Here is a 16,776-nt window from a genome sequence, read left to right on the forward strand (position 1 = left end):
GCCTGATTATTTAAGACCTTGTATGTGAGGAGCAGGATTTTGAATTCAATTCTGGATTTAACAGGATGAGGCTTCTCCAGTTCTAAAACCAAAAGGTGGAGAGTCCCAGGTATTTAAACCCTACTGGGAGTTGGCTCCTTTGGAGGTGTTCGCTGACCCACTATTAATCATCGCATCGTCGCAGGAGCCAAGTTGTGAAAAAAGGTGCAGGTCATTACCAACAGAGGTTTCAGATGAAACCACGGTGAGACCTTGGCCCAACCTATCAGCCTAACTGATGCAAGGTGCAAGTTGGGGTTGAGTTGCTTTGACCAATCAGTAAAGAGACTGACTATTTTGGGCCCACAAGCTTTATCATTTGAATATGATAAACAAATAAAGATCAAATTACTCTGAATGTACCAAAGCAAACATCTAATATGTCCATATATTATATATATCTAATACTACACAGTCTACCATCGTTTATGAGTGTTTGATTTTCCCTATAAATCCAACAAGTGTCAAATGATCTCTAATGAAAACACCCACTAAGTGCAGTCCAAAATGATTTCATACCTACGCAGCAGCAAAGATAATCCCACATTTTCCAAAACAAAAAGCTAAAACCTCTTTAAGGACTTTGTTTGCAATCTTGTATAGATACAAATCCAAGCTACTTTTCTCTGTTGAATATCAGTCTCTGATGCTCATTAAATGTTGTATGGAGAAAATAGGCTTGGCGCTAGCAAACAGCCTCATGTTTACCCGTTGGCGCAGAGCTGGTGCGATGTCCAGACTTGTAAATCAGGCCCATTGAGGTAGCATAATGCCGATGATTATGACAGCCAGTCGCATGGGAGTGATAGAGGGACGTTGAGTTATGGACTTGGGGAGGATGCCCAGAACTGAAGAGTCTCGCAAATGCAGAAGCACTTTCACCAAAACACAAGTCCCCAGATGGGGACTAATGCTGCAGTTGGCGGCTGCACCACCCAAATGACTGCATATTAGCTGCTCAAAACCCGGCACACAGGATGGTGAAGGTTTTCCTTTTTCCCCCCCCTAAATTTCATAGTTGTGCCATTTTACTAAAAAATCTGAAAGAAAAAAAAATCACTTACTGAATACAAGAGCAACACACAGCCAGAGTATTTTGAAAGTGTTTTGTGTTGCACTGGCATGCGATGCATCACTTAACTAGATGACTTCAGCCAGGCGGATTCATTTCCATTCACTGTATTACTAAAGAATCTACTCTTTGCGTTCTGCTTTGTTCATTCTGCTCCTCTCCGCAGACCAACGATCATTCATCCCCATTGATCGTCAGCCATGATAATATAATCAGGCGTAAAGCACTGACAAGGCTGGCCGGTCCGATAGATCAGAGCTGCTGACAGCAGAGCTATGCACAGGTCATAAACCCTCACCTTCCTTGTTTGACCCCACATCAATTTGGCTCTTTCCAATATGAATGCAAATAACAATGCGTTTTTGGTGACATGTTTATGGTTATCTCTGTATCCCCCCTCTCGCTCCACCCGCTGCACCTAAATGTGCTGATGTTACTGAGCTAATGGGATTGAAAGAAGGTAACCTATTGCTCTGGAGTGGCCGGCACTCCACTCCCAAATACCTACTCTGAGCACCACCATTGCCCATGCCCATTTTTTGCGTTTGTTTGGGTTTTTTTGCGCAAACACTTACAAATACAGTATATGCATACCTACATGTCCTCCACCTCACTCACTTGTGTATGCATTGAGCTGATAAGTACTGCGGCTCATTTTCCCCATGGCAAAGCACAGTAAAAAACTGGGGAGTAATAATTGCTTTGGGGGGGTGGGTGGTGCGGCAATACGAGGATGGCTAAATATGCTTGATTGCCTCCTAAGCTTCAGTGCTGTGTAATGAAATATGGCTGCTGCAGACGGGGGCTCCCGTGCGATAGCTTTCTTGTCACTTTCTCACTTGCCTTTTTCTTTTTTTCTTTCCCCTGCAGCCTTTCACTCTTCGGCGCCGGCATTTTCATCTTTGCTTGCCCATTGCCGTCGTCATAGAACAGAGTGCGTCCGAGCATTTGTTGCCATTGAACGCTATCTTAGCTATAATGTAATAATTACGGAGGCCAAATCCGGCCTAATTGAGTATTCCTCCCCGGCATCAAAACGCCAGGCGCCTTAATATTCCTCTGTTCTACAATTTAATTTGTGGATTCATTAGCATGACCGGCGTGTATAGAGAGAAAGCTGATAACAAGGAACCCGGCAAAACACACCGGTGATGAGGTCAGTTTGTAGAGGCCAGCCATATCCTCACCTGGGTAATTATGTTAATTTACATGTAAGAACCGTAAAACCGAAAACCTTTTTTTTTTAATGCAACTAAATGTCAGGTTAGCTTGTTTCCTTTAGCTTCTGCAAATAAAGAAGAGGTTTTCACACGGAAAATTGCCTCTGAGTCAGCGTGATAAGTGTCGGGCAGAGACACTACTTTGCTCGTGACATTCACAATTATCTTTGCTAATCATCCCATTTGACCGCTATAAAGTTCTACAATAATGTTTCAAAAGATAATGAGTCAAATTAAAACTCATCCAAAAAAAAAAGAAAGAAATGTCCCAGAACCAGCTCATTTTTATTGTAACCACCCAAAGCACATTTCTCCATGTTAGTTAAATAAGTAGCAAATCATTTACAAGAATATTAGTCCACAGGCTTGTATGGGCACAGCAGCATCTGCTAATGCATTTAGCAGGAAAATAGCCTGAGAAAATCTTCCCCGCACATTAAATAGACTTAAAAAGACTTTTTTTTTTCTTTTTTTGCTTTCAGAATAACTAACAAGCCTAATTTGTTGTGCTACTTAAAGGAAAATGTAATCACACTTGTTTTCATAATTCACAAAGTCAATCGATAACTGCAGTTAAGTCATTCTCTACCGCACGCGCAATTTTCGCCTTCCTTCAACTGAAATTTGGTTCAAAAGCACTTTTCTGTTTCTTAACTATACATTTTGTACATAATGGCGCCGAATACATGAACTAATTAAATGAGCAACATAACAATGTTGAAAAGCTCTGTATACAAAAATTCATGGTTGATTCATTTTTAGTAAGAGCTAATTGCGTTGTGTAGAGAAATGCTTTTCTTATACTTTTTCTATTTCTGTTTTTCTCGTGCATGTAGTTCTCTTTCCTGAGACGTCAACCACAGGATGAGGCCTGCGGCAGGTAAGAAACTGAGCAGAATGTTAACTGTTCTTTTAAATATATATATTTGTTTAAATTTCAAACAGTACGTTAAGTCGGGGTTACTTTGTTCTACTTTCAAATTTGTGTATGTGAGCTGATAATGTTTCCAAATAACCATCTTTGTTTAAAAAAAAGAGTAAATTGCATGTTTTGAGTACAGAGACAGGCCCAAGAATATGTCAAGTGACATCAAATCAAGCGCTAAGCTGAATCTCGACTCAGCTCCATCTCCTGACCTGGATCGGGGCGGAGGAAACAGACTATATCTGGCAACCTAAACCTTTTTAAAGTGACTGAGAGTGTGAGGGAGACTGACTGGCACTGATGGGACCAGACCGGGACTGCGCGATGCCGTGCTGCACTGCACCCGGGCCTCAGAGCCTGATTGATAGAGTGTGATGAGACTGTCACTGAGCAAGGAGAGAAGCCGAGAGATAGGCTAGATGGAGGGAGGGAAGTGGGCTGACCAGGGGAGAGAGATAGAGAGAAATAAATCTGAGAACATGTGAAGGATGAAGTGGGGGAATGAAGTGGCTGGATGGAAGGTGGACATATGAAGGATGGGGAGGCGGAGCACTGGGGGCGTGGGGTGGAGGGGGTTGATGTTGGAGAGGTGAGTCAGATACTGAGAAGCTTACAGCTTTGCTTCTGAGCGAGATATACTTGGCATAAACAGATTTAGTTGATATGAATATCTGCAAAAACAGGATAAAACTTTTAAAAAAGGCAAGAAGTTATTTTTATGCAAGCAAAAATATCACATGACAAATTGTGGCTGATATTTATTAGGGCTGGATTTACTCCATTTACTAAACAAAAACTTTTTTTTACATAATGGAAAAAATTCTTTTGTAACTTGCAACACAATATGCTAGCACTTGCCGTTATTTTTATTTCTTAAAGGAAAGCAAAGGTAAACAAAAGATTGGTCTGCACATACAGTATATTCTGATGGGCTTGGGGAATATTCTCAGACGTTCCAAGCAGCTAGCATTAGGCCAAGAGCTGGAGGTTGTGTGCTCCACAATGCCCCCTACTGGGCAAATCCAGCAAGTCATTATAGTAAAGTTAAACTAAACTAAAAACTAAATGTGAAAAGTTGATGAACATGTTAATTTAAGCTTTCAAAACGTTATGTGTTCATAATCTAGTACCTTTACTGATTTTCCTAAACTTTGCCTCTGACACGTGCACTCCAAACAATAATAAAAGATAGTAATTAAAATATTAATTTAAAAGAATAACACTAAAGTCAGTAAAAACTAAATTGAAATATGAAAATCCTCTGAAAATTACCTGAACCTAAATTGAATGTAAAACAAAAAGTCAAAATTAAATTGAAGTAAAAGCTGATTTGAAAATTCAGAATGATAATAACTCTGCAGTGGGAGTTAATTGCACCACTAAGTTGAAAGACCAGCCTGGAAATAAATGAATGAATTACTGAGGATGGGTGCTAATAAATGCTCTTCAATAATCAGTGTGACCAACTTGAAACATGCCACAAAGTTGGGGATGAAATGGCGAAAATGTAGCTAATATATCTACTACTTCGGGATAACTTGTTAGCTAAGAAAGTCGTCAGAGGAAGACTGAAGTCTTACATACTTTGGCTTGCTTCTACAATATTACATCAACCATCCAGTGACAGGTTTCCACATCACTGCGTTTGCAACTTTCAAACCTGAGTGCTGGTGGCAGCACGGTGAGCAGCACTGTTGCCTTACAGCAAGAAGATTCCGCCATCAAGCCATGTTCTTTTTGCATGATCTTCCCATGTTTGCGTGGGTTCTCTCCCACAGTCCAAAGACATGCAGTTAATGGGGTTAGATTAACTGGAAACTCTAAATTGCCCATAGGTGTGAATGGGAGTGCGAATATTTGTCTGTGTTTACGTGTTAGTCCTGCGACAGACTGCCGACCTGTCCAGGGTGTACGCTTCCTCTCGCCCTGGGATAGCTGGGATAGGCTCCACCCCAACCGCGACCCTGAAAAGGATAAGCAGAAGCGAATGGATGGATGGATGAAGTCCAAGCAGCAACAGTTTTTAAGTTGTAAATAAAAATAGATACCAAAAACCTAATCTATCGCCCAAACTTAACTTTGAACCTACGCTACATGCTGTGCAAAATCCTTTCACCACCGATCTACTTCCCACTCTAACCATACCAAGGAAAAGCCCAGATTTTACACATTTTTAGCACATTGTAGTATATCAGGTTTGATCATGAGAGTTCTCGTCTGTGCAACTTTAATTTCCAAAACTATATTTCTTGCACTGTATGTTGGCCATGTGAATATCCTAAATAGTTTATTGCCTTGTTTATCGGTTCATCAGCACCTGCTTTGGTCACAATATTAGATCTTGAGGACACATGGCATCTTGGCAATGAATGGACTACAGGCTGAGTTAAAGCCCTGTTCTGGGAATTCCACAGTTAGTGATTTTAGACTCAATAAAAGCACCATGTTTTAGTTTTATCCTTGCCTGAGGAAAGAAGGCTGACTCACCAGAACGCCAAAGTTATTATTAGTGCCTCACATGTGTGGAGAAAAGCTATGTGTATGTGCATGTCAGTGTGTGGAAGACAGAGAGAGAGAGACAGAGAGAGGCAGGCTGAGCCCTAGCAGTAGTGGTAAGTGCATGCAGGAGCAACATGAGGAGCTCTTATCTGCCGCCTGCCAAGCCCTGACCAGGGCCCTGACTCCTGCGCTCCCTCCCTCTCTCTGTCCGTCTCCAGCAGGGCTTCCCACTAGTCTTCTATTGGCAAGGCGGCCAGGTGAAATGAGCAATTCCCATTCAGGGACAGGAATGCTGCACAGACTCACCCTGTGAAATGGCTGCTCACTTTGGCAGATCAATGCACTCTCTTTCCCTTGTGCACTGCCACTGAGTGATAGCCAGGAAGAAAAAAGGAGGGGAAAAAATGAGTATGGGTAGAGAGATGGCAGAGGTGGTTTTGCATATGAGGTTGCACATGCACGAAAGTGTGTAGGGGGGGAGGCAGGGTGTTAGCAGGGCATTTAATGATATTTGCCATGGCTGCTCTGAGCGAGTGCTATTGGAGGAAAATGGGAAATGCTTTGCATATACTCAAAAAGACATGCAATATTGCTGTTCCTCTTTAAAAGAAAAAGTGCCGGTCCCCGTCCCACCGGATATGAGAATTTTCAGCTGCTCAACTGGAAATTTTTCCAATATGAATGATATTAGCACCAATCATATTAAAATGCTTAGTTGTGCCGAAATGAATTCCATACCTCTTCAGTGAGAGGCTCATATGTCAGACGTTTATAGCATAGCAAGTTTTAAACATAGGTTCAAAACTGTGAGATAAAATGTGCCTAATGTAGATTTATTCTCCAGCTCGTGATCGCACTCAATAGCCAGTGATTTTTTTTCTCCCCCAGCACACTGCATCTGCACTGTCTAGTACGCCTTCTTGCTCCTCACGGGTAATCTGTCCTTCCACATGTAATAAATCAGGATTTGAGGAGGGCTGGTGTAAGCCCAGCCAAAAATGAAATAACAACAAACTCTAACTGTTTATATAATGAAGAAAAAGTCATTCATAGTCATTTTATATTGCAAAATATCTGTAATAATGCACCATTAATCTCTTTATTACATGGATAACCCACAGCAAAAAATGGCTTTTTTAAATATATATGTAATGGAAGTAAAAGCATTAAAAAGTTTACACAAATTCTGTCCACACTGTGCAAACACAACGTTTATAATCATCATGTTTGCTACAGATGATTCTGTCATCGCCTTTGTGTAAGGCTAATATTTAAATAATCAGTCAGCGGCTGCGAAGAGGCCAGCGTTCGGCTGGATCTATTGTCCAAATGTCCAAACGAATCATAAAAAGCATCGTTAATACTCTGATTGTTTTGCTCTTTATTAAATAAACATGTCAAGAGCTTCATAAATCTTTTGCTTGCTGCACATCTGGACAAACACATTGGATTTCTGTGGTTTGAGCAACATGGCTGAATTACGTGTTTGACTCGTTCAAGAGTTGTGTATTTAATAAATGGGCAGTAGTTGTATAGTAGTTGTAATATTTTGCTCAGGCTTCATCAGAGTTCATAAACTCTGTGTCAAAATAAAACTGTGTCAAAGCACAAACATGTCCCTTCTTCACAGGAAAATCTTGAACGTCCGCGTGGAAGTCAAGGGCAGATGAATGTATCGTTGTTACAGTATGAACACATTGAAAACTGAGCAGTCTGTGTTTGCCACGCTGTTTCAAAGAGTTACATTTTTGGAGTAGTGGCTATTGAGCAATACTGTTTTGAGGCAAATTACTACCATTTTTAATTCAGATGGCTGAATCATGATTCAAATGTAGAGCCTAATAAACCTTCTGCCCTTTATGCCAAAGAACAGTAGATTAAAGAATCCCTACTCAAGAGCTGATGTCTTGCAGGTTTTAGATGTGTCCTTCATCCAACACAGCTAATTTAAATGGCTAAATTACCTCCTCAACATGTCTTGTAGTTCTCCAGAGGCCTGCTAATAAACTTATCATTTGATTCAGGTGTGTTGACCCAGGCTGACATCTAAAACCTGCAGGACACCGGTCCTCGAGGCCTGGAGTTGGCCACCCCTGCCCTACTAGAGGAAGAACTTGGAATTGGTCTTTGATGGACTAAATGTTACCAAGCAGTCTGCTTCAGTCTGTTTACCATGGGGGCAGTCTTGCACGTTTATTCCTCTTTTCCCATTATGCTGAGGATACTGTATTTTGCTACCATACTGAGTATAATTTCCCAGTTTGGTCTAATTTTGTCTTGGTGTCATTGTTATAGTCTATAGCAGCGGTCCCCAACCGGTTTAATGTCAGATAATATTTACACGGACCGGCCTTTAAGGTGTAGCGGATAAATACAACAAAATAAAATGATACGACCAAGACAAAAACGGTGGTATTTTGTAAATATAATAATAAACGCAAATTCACTGTGTGATTGTGTAACTTTATTAGCAGCGTCCTCCTGAAATGTGCCAACAACATCGAGAGTAACATCCTCCTCTCTGCCCCTTAATGCTCTCTGGTCACTATGGTAACACATAAATATTTCTTTCAAAATAAGACGCACAACTACAACATGGGAAAAAACCCAGGGAAACCGAGTTAACGATAAAAACCCTGAAAACTTCAACTCTCGCGTCTGAGCCTCAACTCTCGCGTCCCGGTACCAAACGACTCACGGCCCAGTACCGGTCCGTGGTCCGAGGGTTGGGGACCACTGGTCTATAGAGTTTCTGTAAGCACAGCAAACAACTATAAACCTCAGCCTAAGTACAGATTAGGCTATTATAAATGAAATCACCTTATTCCCTATTGTACTTCATGAAGGCGCGGTAGTCTCTAAGCAATCAGACCACACCAGATTCATTAAAGTGTGCTTGCCAAATCTGTGCTGACTTACAATGACATACTGAACAAATTGAAAAAAAAAAAAGCAATACCTTAATGAAAAAGCAATTCATTAAGGGTCTAGTTTGAACCAGGAAATACACGAGCACTTGAACTAAATTTCCTTCTGCGTATCACATAAGAATAAAGCTTTTACAGCGGTGTCATAATTGAGCTTTAATCATTTGTTAGAAAACATACGCCGATGTGTAGAGATGAAGTACAGTTTTACAATTTAATTTCACACACTTATATGTCCCAATAAATTCCTACGGAGGCTTGCCGATTCATAGGTGCGCCACCAATCCTGCCACCTCCGCTGCTTGTCAGGAAATGTAGACGAGAAATTTAGCTAACCTCATATTGAAGGATATATATCTCAGTGTGACACACAAATTGATTTAACCCTCATTGCTACTTTTCCTTTATTACAAAACTCTACGGCGACAATTCAAATTCTTATAAACTTTTTATTTAGCTCTCCTCCTTGTTCTATAAGGTAATTTATCATCCCATCTCCATAGCCCCGGTGCTTTTTCCTCCCCTCTCGCCGTCTCGAGTCTCTCAACATCAATGAAGCCTCAGTTGAAAATATAGTCAGGCCTATGCAGACATGACAGCAATAAAGTGCACTTGATTACATGGTTGAACGTAAGGACAAGGAGACAGAAGAGCAGAGGAAAAGAACACAGCCTCTCAGCTTTGATCGCGCCAAACATCTCGAATTTAGAAAGTCCTTTTTTTGTGCGGTTTCGGCAGAGGCAGGTGTGGGAAGGTTGAATCTTGGTCATCAGCTGTCAAGGCCATAATGAACAGCATTTACTAGTAATACCGTGCGCTGCCACATTTCAGGGTGTGAAATGTCAAAGTGTCCATTCTCCCCAAGCTAGTCAGAAGCTCCACTGTCAGGGCTTCAGCTGTAAACAATTGGGAAAGAGAGGCGAGACAGCAACAGAGAACGTTCTCCGTTTCACCCATTACAGTCTAAGTGTGAAAGAGTGGTAGAATGTCAAGCCTAGAAAAATAGAGATGCTTGCAAAGGGTAGAAAAAGCGGGTTTCAAATGGATTCCATTTGGCAGACACATAATGATAGCTATTAAACAAAACTGAGGGAAGTAAAGCAGGAGAGGGTGAGAGAGACACACAAAGACACAGAGAGACAGGCAGGGCGTAGCAGACAGACAGGCAGAGAGACACCTGCTGTTGCATCACCTGCTGTAATAATAGTGTTGACATTCAAATAGAGAGCTTTGACAATAGGAGCTAGCTGAGGCAGCACCCGGTATTCAAATAAAAGAACACATCAGGAAATATTAGCAAGCATCAGGACTTTTTCTTAGCGCGCAGTGAAAACCACTTGACCCTTTGGCATCCCGCAAGTGCTTATACAGTATAACTTAATGTGTGTGTCTGTGTGTGTGTGTAAAAGCAAGCGCAGACGACACCTTAAATGAGCCGATTCTCCACTTAACTCCTATTCATTCCATATAAACTGTGCATTCCGAGGCTGTGAATAGAACTATAGGAGCACTGTGTATTTGTTTATATCGTTATGCAATGCTGGAATAACACAGCCTAGAAGGATGCAAGGGTTTTTTTATTTAGTTTATTATATATTATATATATTGTGTAAGTGCTGCTATTGTATATATTGTCAGTACCTTCTTTAAAATTGCTTCCATTCATTCACTGAGATTTGTGGTAAGGGTTTGCATTTTCCAAAAAAGGCATACTATATATACTATATTACAGAGGCAAAGATATACTGTATCCTTGCTCATAGCATGGGCTCTTATTTCGCAAACTGTATTTGGCAGCCCCTTGAGTGCCCTCAAACCTCACTGATTTACACAAGTCAACAGCTCTTTACGGCCTCCTAAGTCCACATTTGCCTGTGCCAAAAACAGTCACACCAGGAGCTGCTCACACTGGCACTGGAAGAATGCATATAGAACAAGTCAGCTGATGGTTGCAAACCCATCATTAAAAAGAGATAGATAAACCGCTTTCATAATAATAATTATAATAATGATAATAATAATAAGCATTATATATTATAGTTACCACTATATATTATAGTTACCATAGTTACTGCTTAGTTACCATGTAATTACCATGCAACTTACTATTTATATGTATGTAAGTAACGGTTATTGTGTGGTTATTACCTCTTTGTTCCCACAGTGTTACACCACTGTTACAATGTTATCAGAAGCTGTTATTTTAAAAACAACAATAATGATAATAGCAACAATGTTAGAACTTTATATTACAAACTTGTTACCATGTAATTACCATGCAATATTTTTCTTAATCGTATATTAAATAATAACATTTATGCAGGATATTTACAGTTAAATGTAGGTAAATGCACAATGCTACAATGTGATTATGTGATGTTATCAAGCTGTAAGAAAAAAGGGTGCCAGCATAATAATAGCGATTACTGTTTTAGTAATGTACATGCTCTCTGTCACTGTGGATTCTAAAAGTGAAAAGAAAAACCCTAGAAACTGTCTGCTCTCTGAATCTATTACACGAATGCTATTGCTATGGGTGGAAACCATGTTTTCAGCAACATTTTGGGGAACAGTGTCTTTCTCCTATTACACAACTCAATGCAGAGTTCGATTTGCACTTTATGTAAATGTGTTCGAGTCTCTGGAAGGCAATTATTTCTCAGTCCTTCAATGAAATTAATCACAGCTTTGTTGGAATGTATAGGTTTTGTTTTTCTTGACTGGCATTCCAATTTCACTCACACTTCCAGTCTTTAATTATCACTGTCATGGTATCTTGAATACCCAGGTTAAACATAATTCAAAAAACGGAACGGACCATTAGTCGGCAAATTCTTTTTTGACTCTCTCTTTCATGCACCCCACATGCCCCCGATGGGACTATCAATCAAAATCCGATTCAGCTGATAATCGCATTCACCGATGCACGTATTTTATTCTCTTTTAAGTGCCCGGCCATCTTTTGTGTCAATGTAGACGTGCCGTGATTGCAGTAGAAACTTTTCATGTTTGAATTCAGTGGGGTTTGAAAGACTGCAGATATCAGCAGATTCTTGCTGATGCACAGGTCAATACCTATTATAGTAAAAGCAATAGTCATTGTAGTGCTCCTGCATTTCCAGCTCCAGATGCTGTTGCCTTCAAAAGCTGTGACACTTTCTATAGTGATTTGATGCTAAATCTGATGGTTTAAGAGCGCTCTGATTGTTTCTCTACTCCTTTCTGTACTACGTGAGCAGAAAAATAAAAGGTATGCACTCTGAAAAAGTGTCTCCACTATACGTAGAGCAAATTGTGTTACGGTCGGCTTTTCTCAAAGTGTAAATTGGACATTTGCCATCAGCGCTCTTTGAAACTGCCAAAGCCTTCCTGATATCTATTTGCCTTTATCGTATTTAAGTAATTGTTCTTGGCTTCTGTGTTAATGCAGTACTACATCCATTAGCATGATGCTTAATAGCTAAATTTGGGACCATCGAAGACCAGTCAATTACTTTACTTTCCTATCAACCTCCATTTCAAAAAGCACTTGAGGAAATGATTTTCCATTACAACTCACTCCTTAATTGTTGAAGAGTATAAAAGCTACACTAATGCAAAAGAGGAAAAAAAGTTGTTTTAATAAATAAATTAAATCATTTCAATCCTTTCATCAATTTCCAGTCATTGTTTTGGTACCGATGCATTAAAAGTGGCACATTTTGGTTTTGTTAGCAATTTTCAAGCATAATTCCAAAGTTTTACAAAACTGTATTAGTTTTTTTTGTTTTTTTGGCTGGCTTCTGTTTCTTATCATTTCTTGGATTTTCTTTTTTTCAGCCATACTTCATGTTTACAAATTAAAACTACACCTTGTTATTGTGGTGCCGATTTAGCTCAGTGCATTGAGCAGGCGCCCACTTACCATACAGTTAACAGCGGCCGGCCCGCGGCCCTTCGCCGCATGTCTTCCTCTCTTTCGTGTGCTCTATACTTTGTGTCTATTGAATAAAATTATTAATTACTTATTTACTGAGCCATACTTTAAATATAAGATTCCTTCTATAAAATGGGTCACAAAAAGGAAGACATTTACTTTTTACAGCACTTGGTACAGTAAATATTACAGTGAATTTGCTTATGTAGTAGATAAAAAATGCAATGGCGGTTTACACTGCACTAACATATCAGTGCAAAGGAGTTCCTGACATGGTGTTCATATAGGCTATTTCAAGAGCAGACGATGCACTGACTGATAGCCATTGCTAGCATATGCTAGAAATTAAACATGCAGTTAAATGTTTTTTCCTAACATTCTCAAAAGTAATTGTAGTTGCCTCTGTCTTAAATATTTAAATATTTCCTGTAAAAAAAAAAAAAACATTGTCTTTTTCTGTAATTTAGCTGAAAAGTTCAAAGCCAGAGTTAATATGGTTATTGTTATATTTGGTACATTAGCAGGAACCAATTATTGCAAGCGTGCTTATCACTTGTTAATTCCTGGTCGTACATGGACGTAAACTATTATAACAAGCGGGGCTGGGAAATTTTTAATATTTGACTGCATTCAGAAAAGGGAAAAGAAAGAAAAGAAGCGTTCTGATTTATACAAGAGAGCAGAGGAGCGCAGACAAGCATGAGCGACTTTAAAGTTTTTTAAAGGAAATGAGATTTGGAATATGACAGCGCTCCTAATATCCTCATGCACAGCTTCTCAGCATGTATGCTAATGTCCTGCCCTGACCACTAATACACAGGAGGAAAAGTGGGGCTAAATAAAAATGAAGGAGAAACCTGTGAAATATAATTCTAAATGCCTAAAACGACTACAGTATCAGCCGTCTTGGATCTGTACTTCTTCATTCGGATGTTCTCATTTGTATCCACACCTGTGTCATTCACAGCCTTACGTCTTAACCTAATTTCATGGTCTGTGGGTTTGGATGGATGGCTCTGCTGCAACCTTTACACCGAGGGGAGGAGAGAGAGTGCCGTGAGTGCGTATGGTGTGCGCGCGCGTGTGTGAGCATCTATGTGAGTGTGCACTTACACAATAGCACAATTGGGGAAGAGCAAAGAAGAAAGAGAGAGAGAGAGACCGGATGCACCGCTACAATAGCACAGAGAATTGTAGTCAGTGGCAGATATTAACCTTTTAACCTTGTACTTTCTGTTAACAAAAATACATTAAGCTGGATAGCTGACAGCGAATTGGGGTTTTACAGACTTTGACTGAGCATGACTGAATGATGAGGTGGACCTATTTTGTGGTAATGCACTTCAATTACAGAAGCAAGTCTGCTAAAAACACATAAGCTCAAGCAAGATATATTAGGGAATTTGGTAACGGCAAATTATTCCCGTTGTTGATCTGAATGACATATGAACTACGCCTGACTGGAAAAGCTGGAGCAGGGAAAACAATGCAACATTACATACAGAGCAGCGGATGAACTTTAACGATCCCAAACAGAATTAGTCGTTGATTAGATAACAGGTATTTTCAAGTAGATGCGATTATTTTTGGGGTCAGCGTAACAGCTCGGTGTGTTCTTAAGCAAAATGTCAACATTGCCCTTTTAGTTTGTCCGAGTATCTTTTGGTGTGACGGCTTATTTAGCCAAACCATGCATGACACCAATTATACTGGAGGGAAATCGATTCCAACAAAGCTCTCTGCTTGGACAAACAATAAAATGATCAAAGTGACTGGATGGGTTTTTTTTCTTCCAACAAGCAGCAAAATTACTTTGTACTTTAAAGCTTAGTTTTTAACCCGGTCAAAATGGGTAATTCTTAAAGCTGTTAAAGAGTGTTCTCCAGCGTGATATGAAGACATGGATATACACACAGAGAGGAAAAAGAAAGCTAAATAAGCAGCAAGAGCAACAAAGAGGAAGAAACAAGATGAAAGACGAACGCTGCTTCGCTATAACAACAGAAGGACATCTCATTGTTTTGTTGCAAATTGTCCCAATCGAGTCCACAGAGTTTTACCGTAGGCACAATTGTTTTTTCACACAGTAAGTGACATAGCTGGTCACAGTCTATTTAAAGAAACTGATACTTAGTGCAGTCTTCTTGCTGTAGCTTTCACATATCATAATGCATAATAAATCACATTTTGATGTTATGACAGAACGTGCAAATTTACTAATAACTAATAATAATAGATTTGTCATTTCTTTTTGGTAATTTGTATCAACTTATCCAAAAGTTCAAATAATAAAAATTGCTAACACAATTTAAAGCAAATCCTTCCCGTGCTAGGTGTAGCGGCACTGTTCTTCAGCGGATTATTCACGGGCACATTCTGTGCTCAATTAAAAACGCGCCATTTTCTAATTATTAACGGTTTACCTTTGTCTCACACATGGTTCTAAGAGACCACCACTGCTGCATTTAATCAACCCCTTACCTTGCTTTTGAGACATTTAATTTTCCACGCTGTCATTATCCATGTGCATTTTGTCAAGTTCAGAAGAGAGAAGAAACAGTGAGTCGCCCAGTTTGCATGAAGCTTATTTTAATTACTGTAGTATCTTACTCTGCTACTGTCCTCACTGAAAGTACAGTACTGTGAAACATATTAAAACCATAATGAATATGCTAATTAGCCTTTTTTATATTCAGAACCCAGCTGTGGTTTTATATTCTAATGATAAAAGCATCTTTTTATGTAAGCTATAATAAGTGCATGTAATTGCTGATATTATTGTAATTGATGTCTATGTTACGATGCAGGAGTTCATCGTGACTGAGCTACGAGTCTACAGCACGGCCTTAATCCATTTAACTTGTGATTGAACACATAAACCAGTGATTTGAGCAAACCGCTGGTCAGTGTTTTTATCAGGAAGGAACATTTTCATGGTCAAAATGTATACAAATGGCCAAGGCTACATAATCACACATGGATTAATGCACGAAGCCCAAAAACTTTCCTACACCAAGGAGGCACAGAGTTAGCATGGTAACATGTTTAAATTAGCACTGTATAGTCAAGCGTAAAAGATTTTAGAAAGTATGAAAGTATCAAACTTTAGCATATAATTTAAAATACAAAAGGCACCTCCACTGCAAACAATAAATAAATAAAATAAATAAAAAACTTTTGTTAGGCGTTACAGTGTGCTACACTATTTTTTGACTGTGCTTTAACAAGGGAAGGCTGGTCGCTGTATTTGTCGCCAGGAAATGTGATGATTACTTTTTAAGGACATGCTTTTGCATCAGTGTCACTGCAGCAGCAAGAGTGAAAGTTGTGCCGGATGTGCGGATTTGAACGGGAATATTAAATTACACCTGCTTTTGATAATAATGCCGGGCATGCTGAGTATCTGTGACAGTCCAAACCCACCCTGAGGACACAACAAATTGTACCTGCTGTTCCCGATGGGCTGTCCAGGTGTGCTAATAATTTCTTCATTTTAAAGACTGTTTACTGCTCGGTGCCGTTCTTCCTGTTCTCAAAGGACTCAATTCAGTGCTGTGAAAAATTAAGTAGATCTCATGATTCAATAGCTTGTAGAATCTTTGGAGAAGAATCATTTCTGCATGACTTGGTTGTAAAAGACTTTTGGGGACTTTTTCTTTATAGTGGTGCTTTAGTTCACTGAAGTTTGCAAGTATTTGTTTATGCACAGAGTTCTTAAAGTCCCACGACAGCATTTCAATCAGACCGAGGTCTGGACTTTGACTGGGTCATTGCGATGCCTCGACTCTTTTCTTTTTCAGTCATTCTGTTGTGGATTTGCTGCTGTGCTTGGGATCATTGTTCTGTTGCATGACCCAGTTTGGGCGAAGCTTCAGAAGTCAGACTTTCTTTTTCGCAGGACCGTATGGCATGTGCCAGAACCACACAGACCATTTCCTGAAGTCTGCTGTGACTGTCAAGCCCCATGGTCCAGGAAAGCCTTATATGTGATTACCTCATCATACAGTTCTGCAGACTCCCATATTTGGCATGGCCACAGCCAGAGACTAGAGATGCCAAAAGTTCAGTTACACTTTTAGATAGTTCTTGCCAACAAATATAGCAGGAAGTATTTCACATTCTGAGGCTGGATCATAAAATAAATCAATTTTACACTGTGTGGATACAAATTGGGCTGG

General features: G+C 39.7%; 1 long non-coding RNA gene across 1 annotated transcript in view; it reads left to right on the forward strand.

Annotated features, from left to right (window-relative positions):
• Positions 1-16,770, forward strand: part of LOC102311087 — a 185,086-nt gene extending 168,316 nt beyond the window's left edge. The window contains exons 7-8 of the long non-coding RNA XR_316315.2: positions 3,168-3,211; positions 13,566-16,770. This is a non-coding gene — a long non-coding RNA (uncharacterized LOC102311087). The remainder of the gene's footprint in view (positions 1-3,167; positions 3,212-13,565) is intronic.
• The last annotated feature ends 6 nt before the right edge of the window (positions 16,771-16,776 follow it).

Source organism: Haplochromis burtoni, unplaced genomic scaffold (assembly GCF_018398535.1).
Source record: "Haplochromis burtoni strain Fernald_Lab_line unplaced genomic scaffold, NCSU_Asbu1 Contig_136, whole genome shotgun sequence".
NCBI lineage: Eukaryota > Metazoa > Chordata > Actinopteri > Cichliformes > Cichlidae > Haplochromis > Haplochromis burtoni.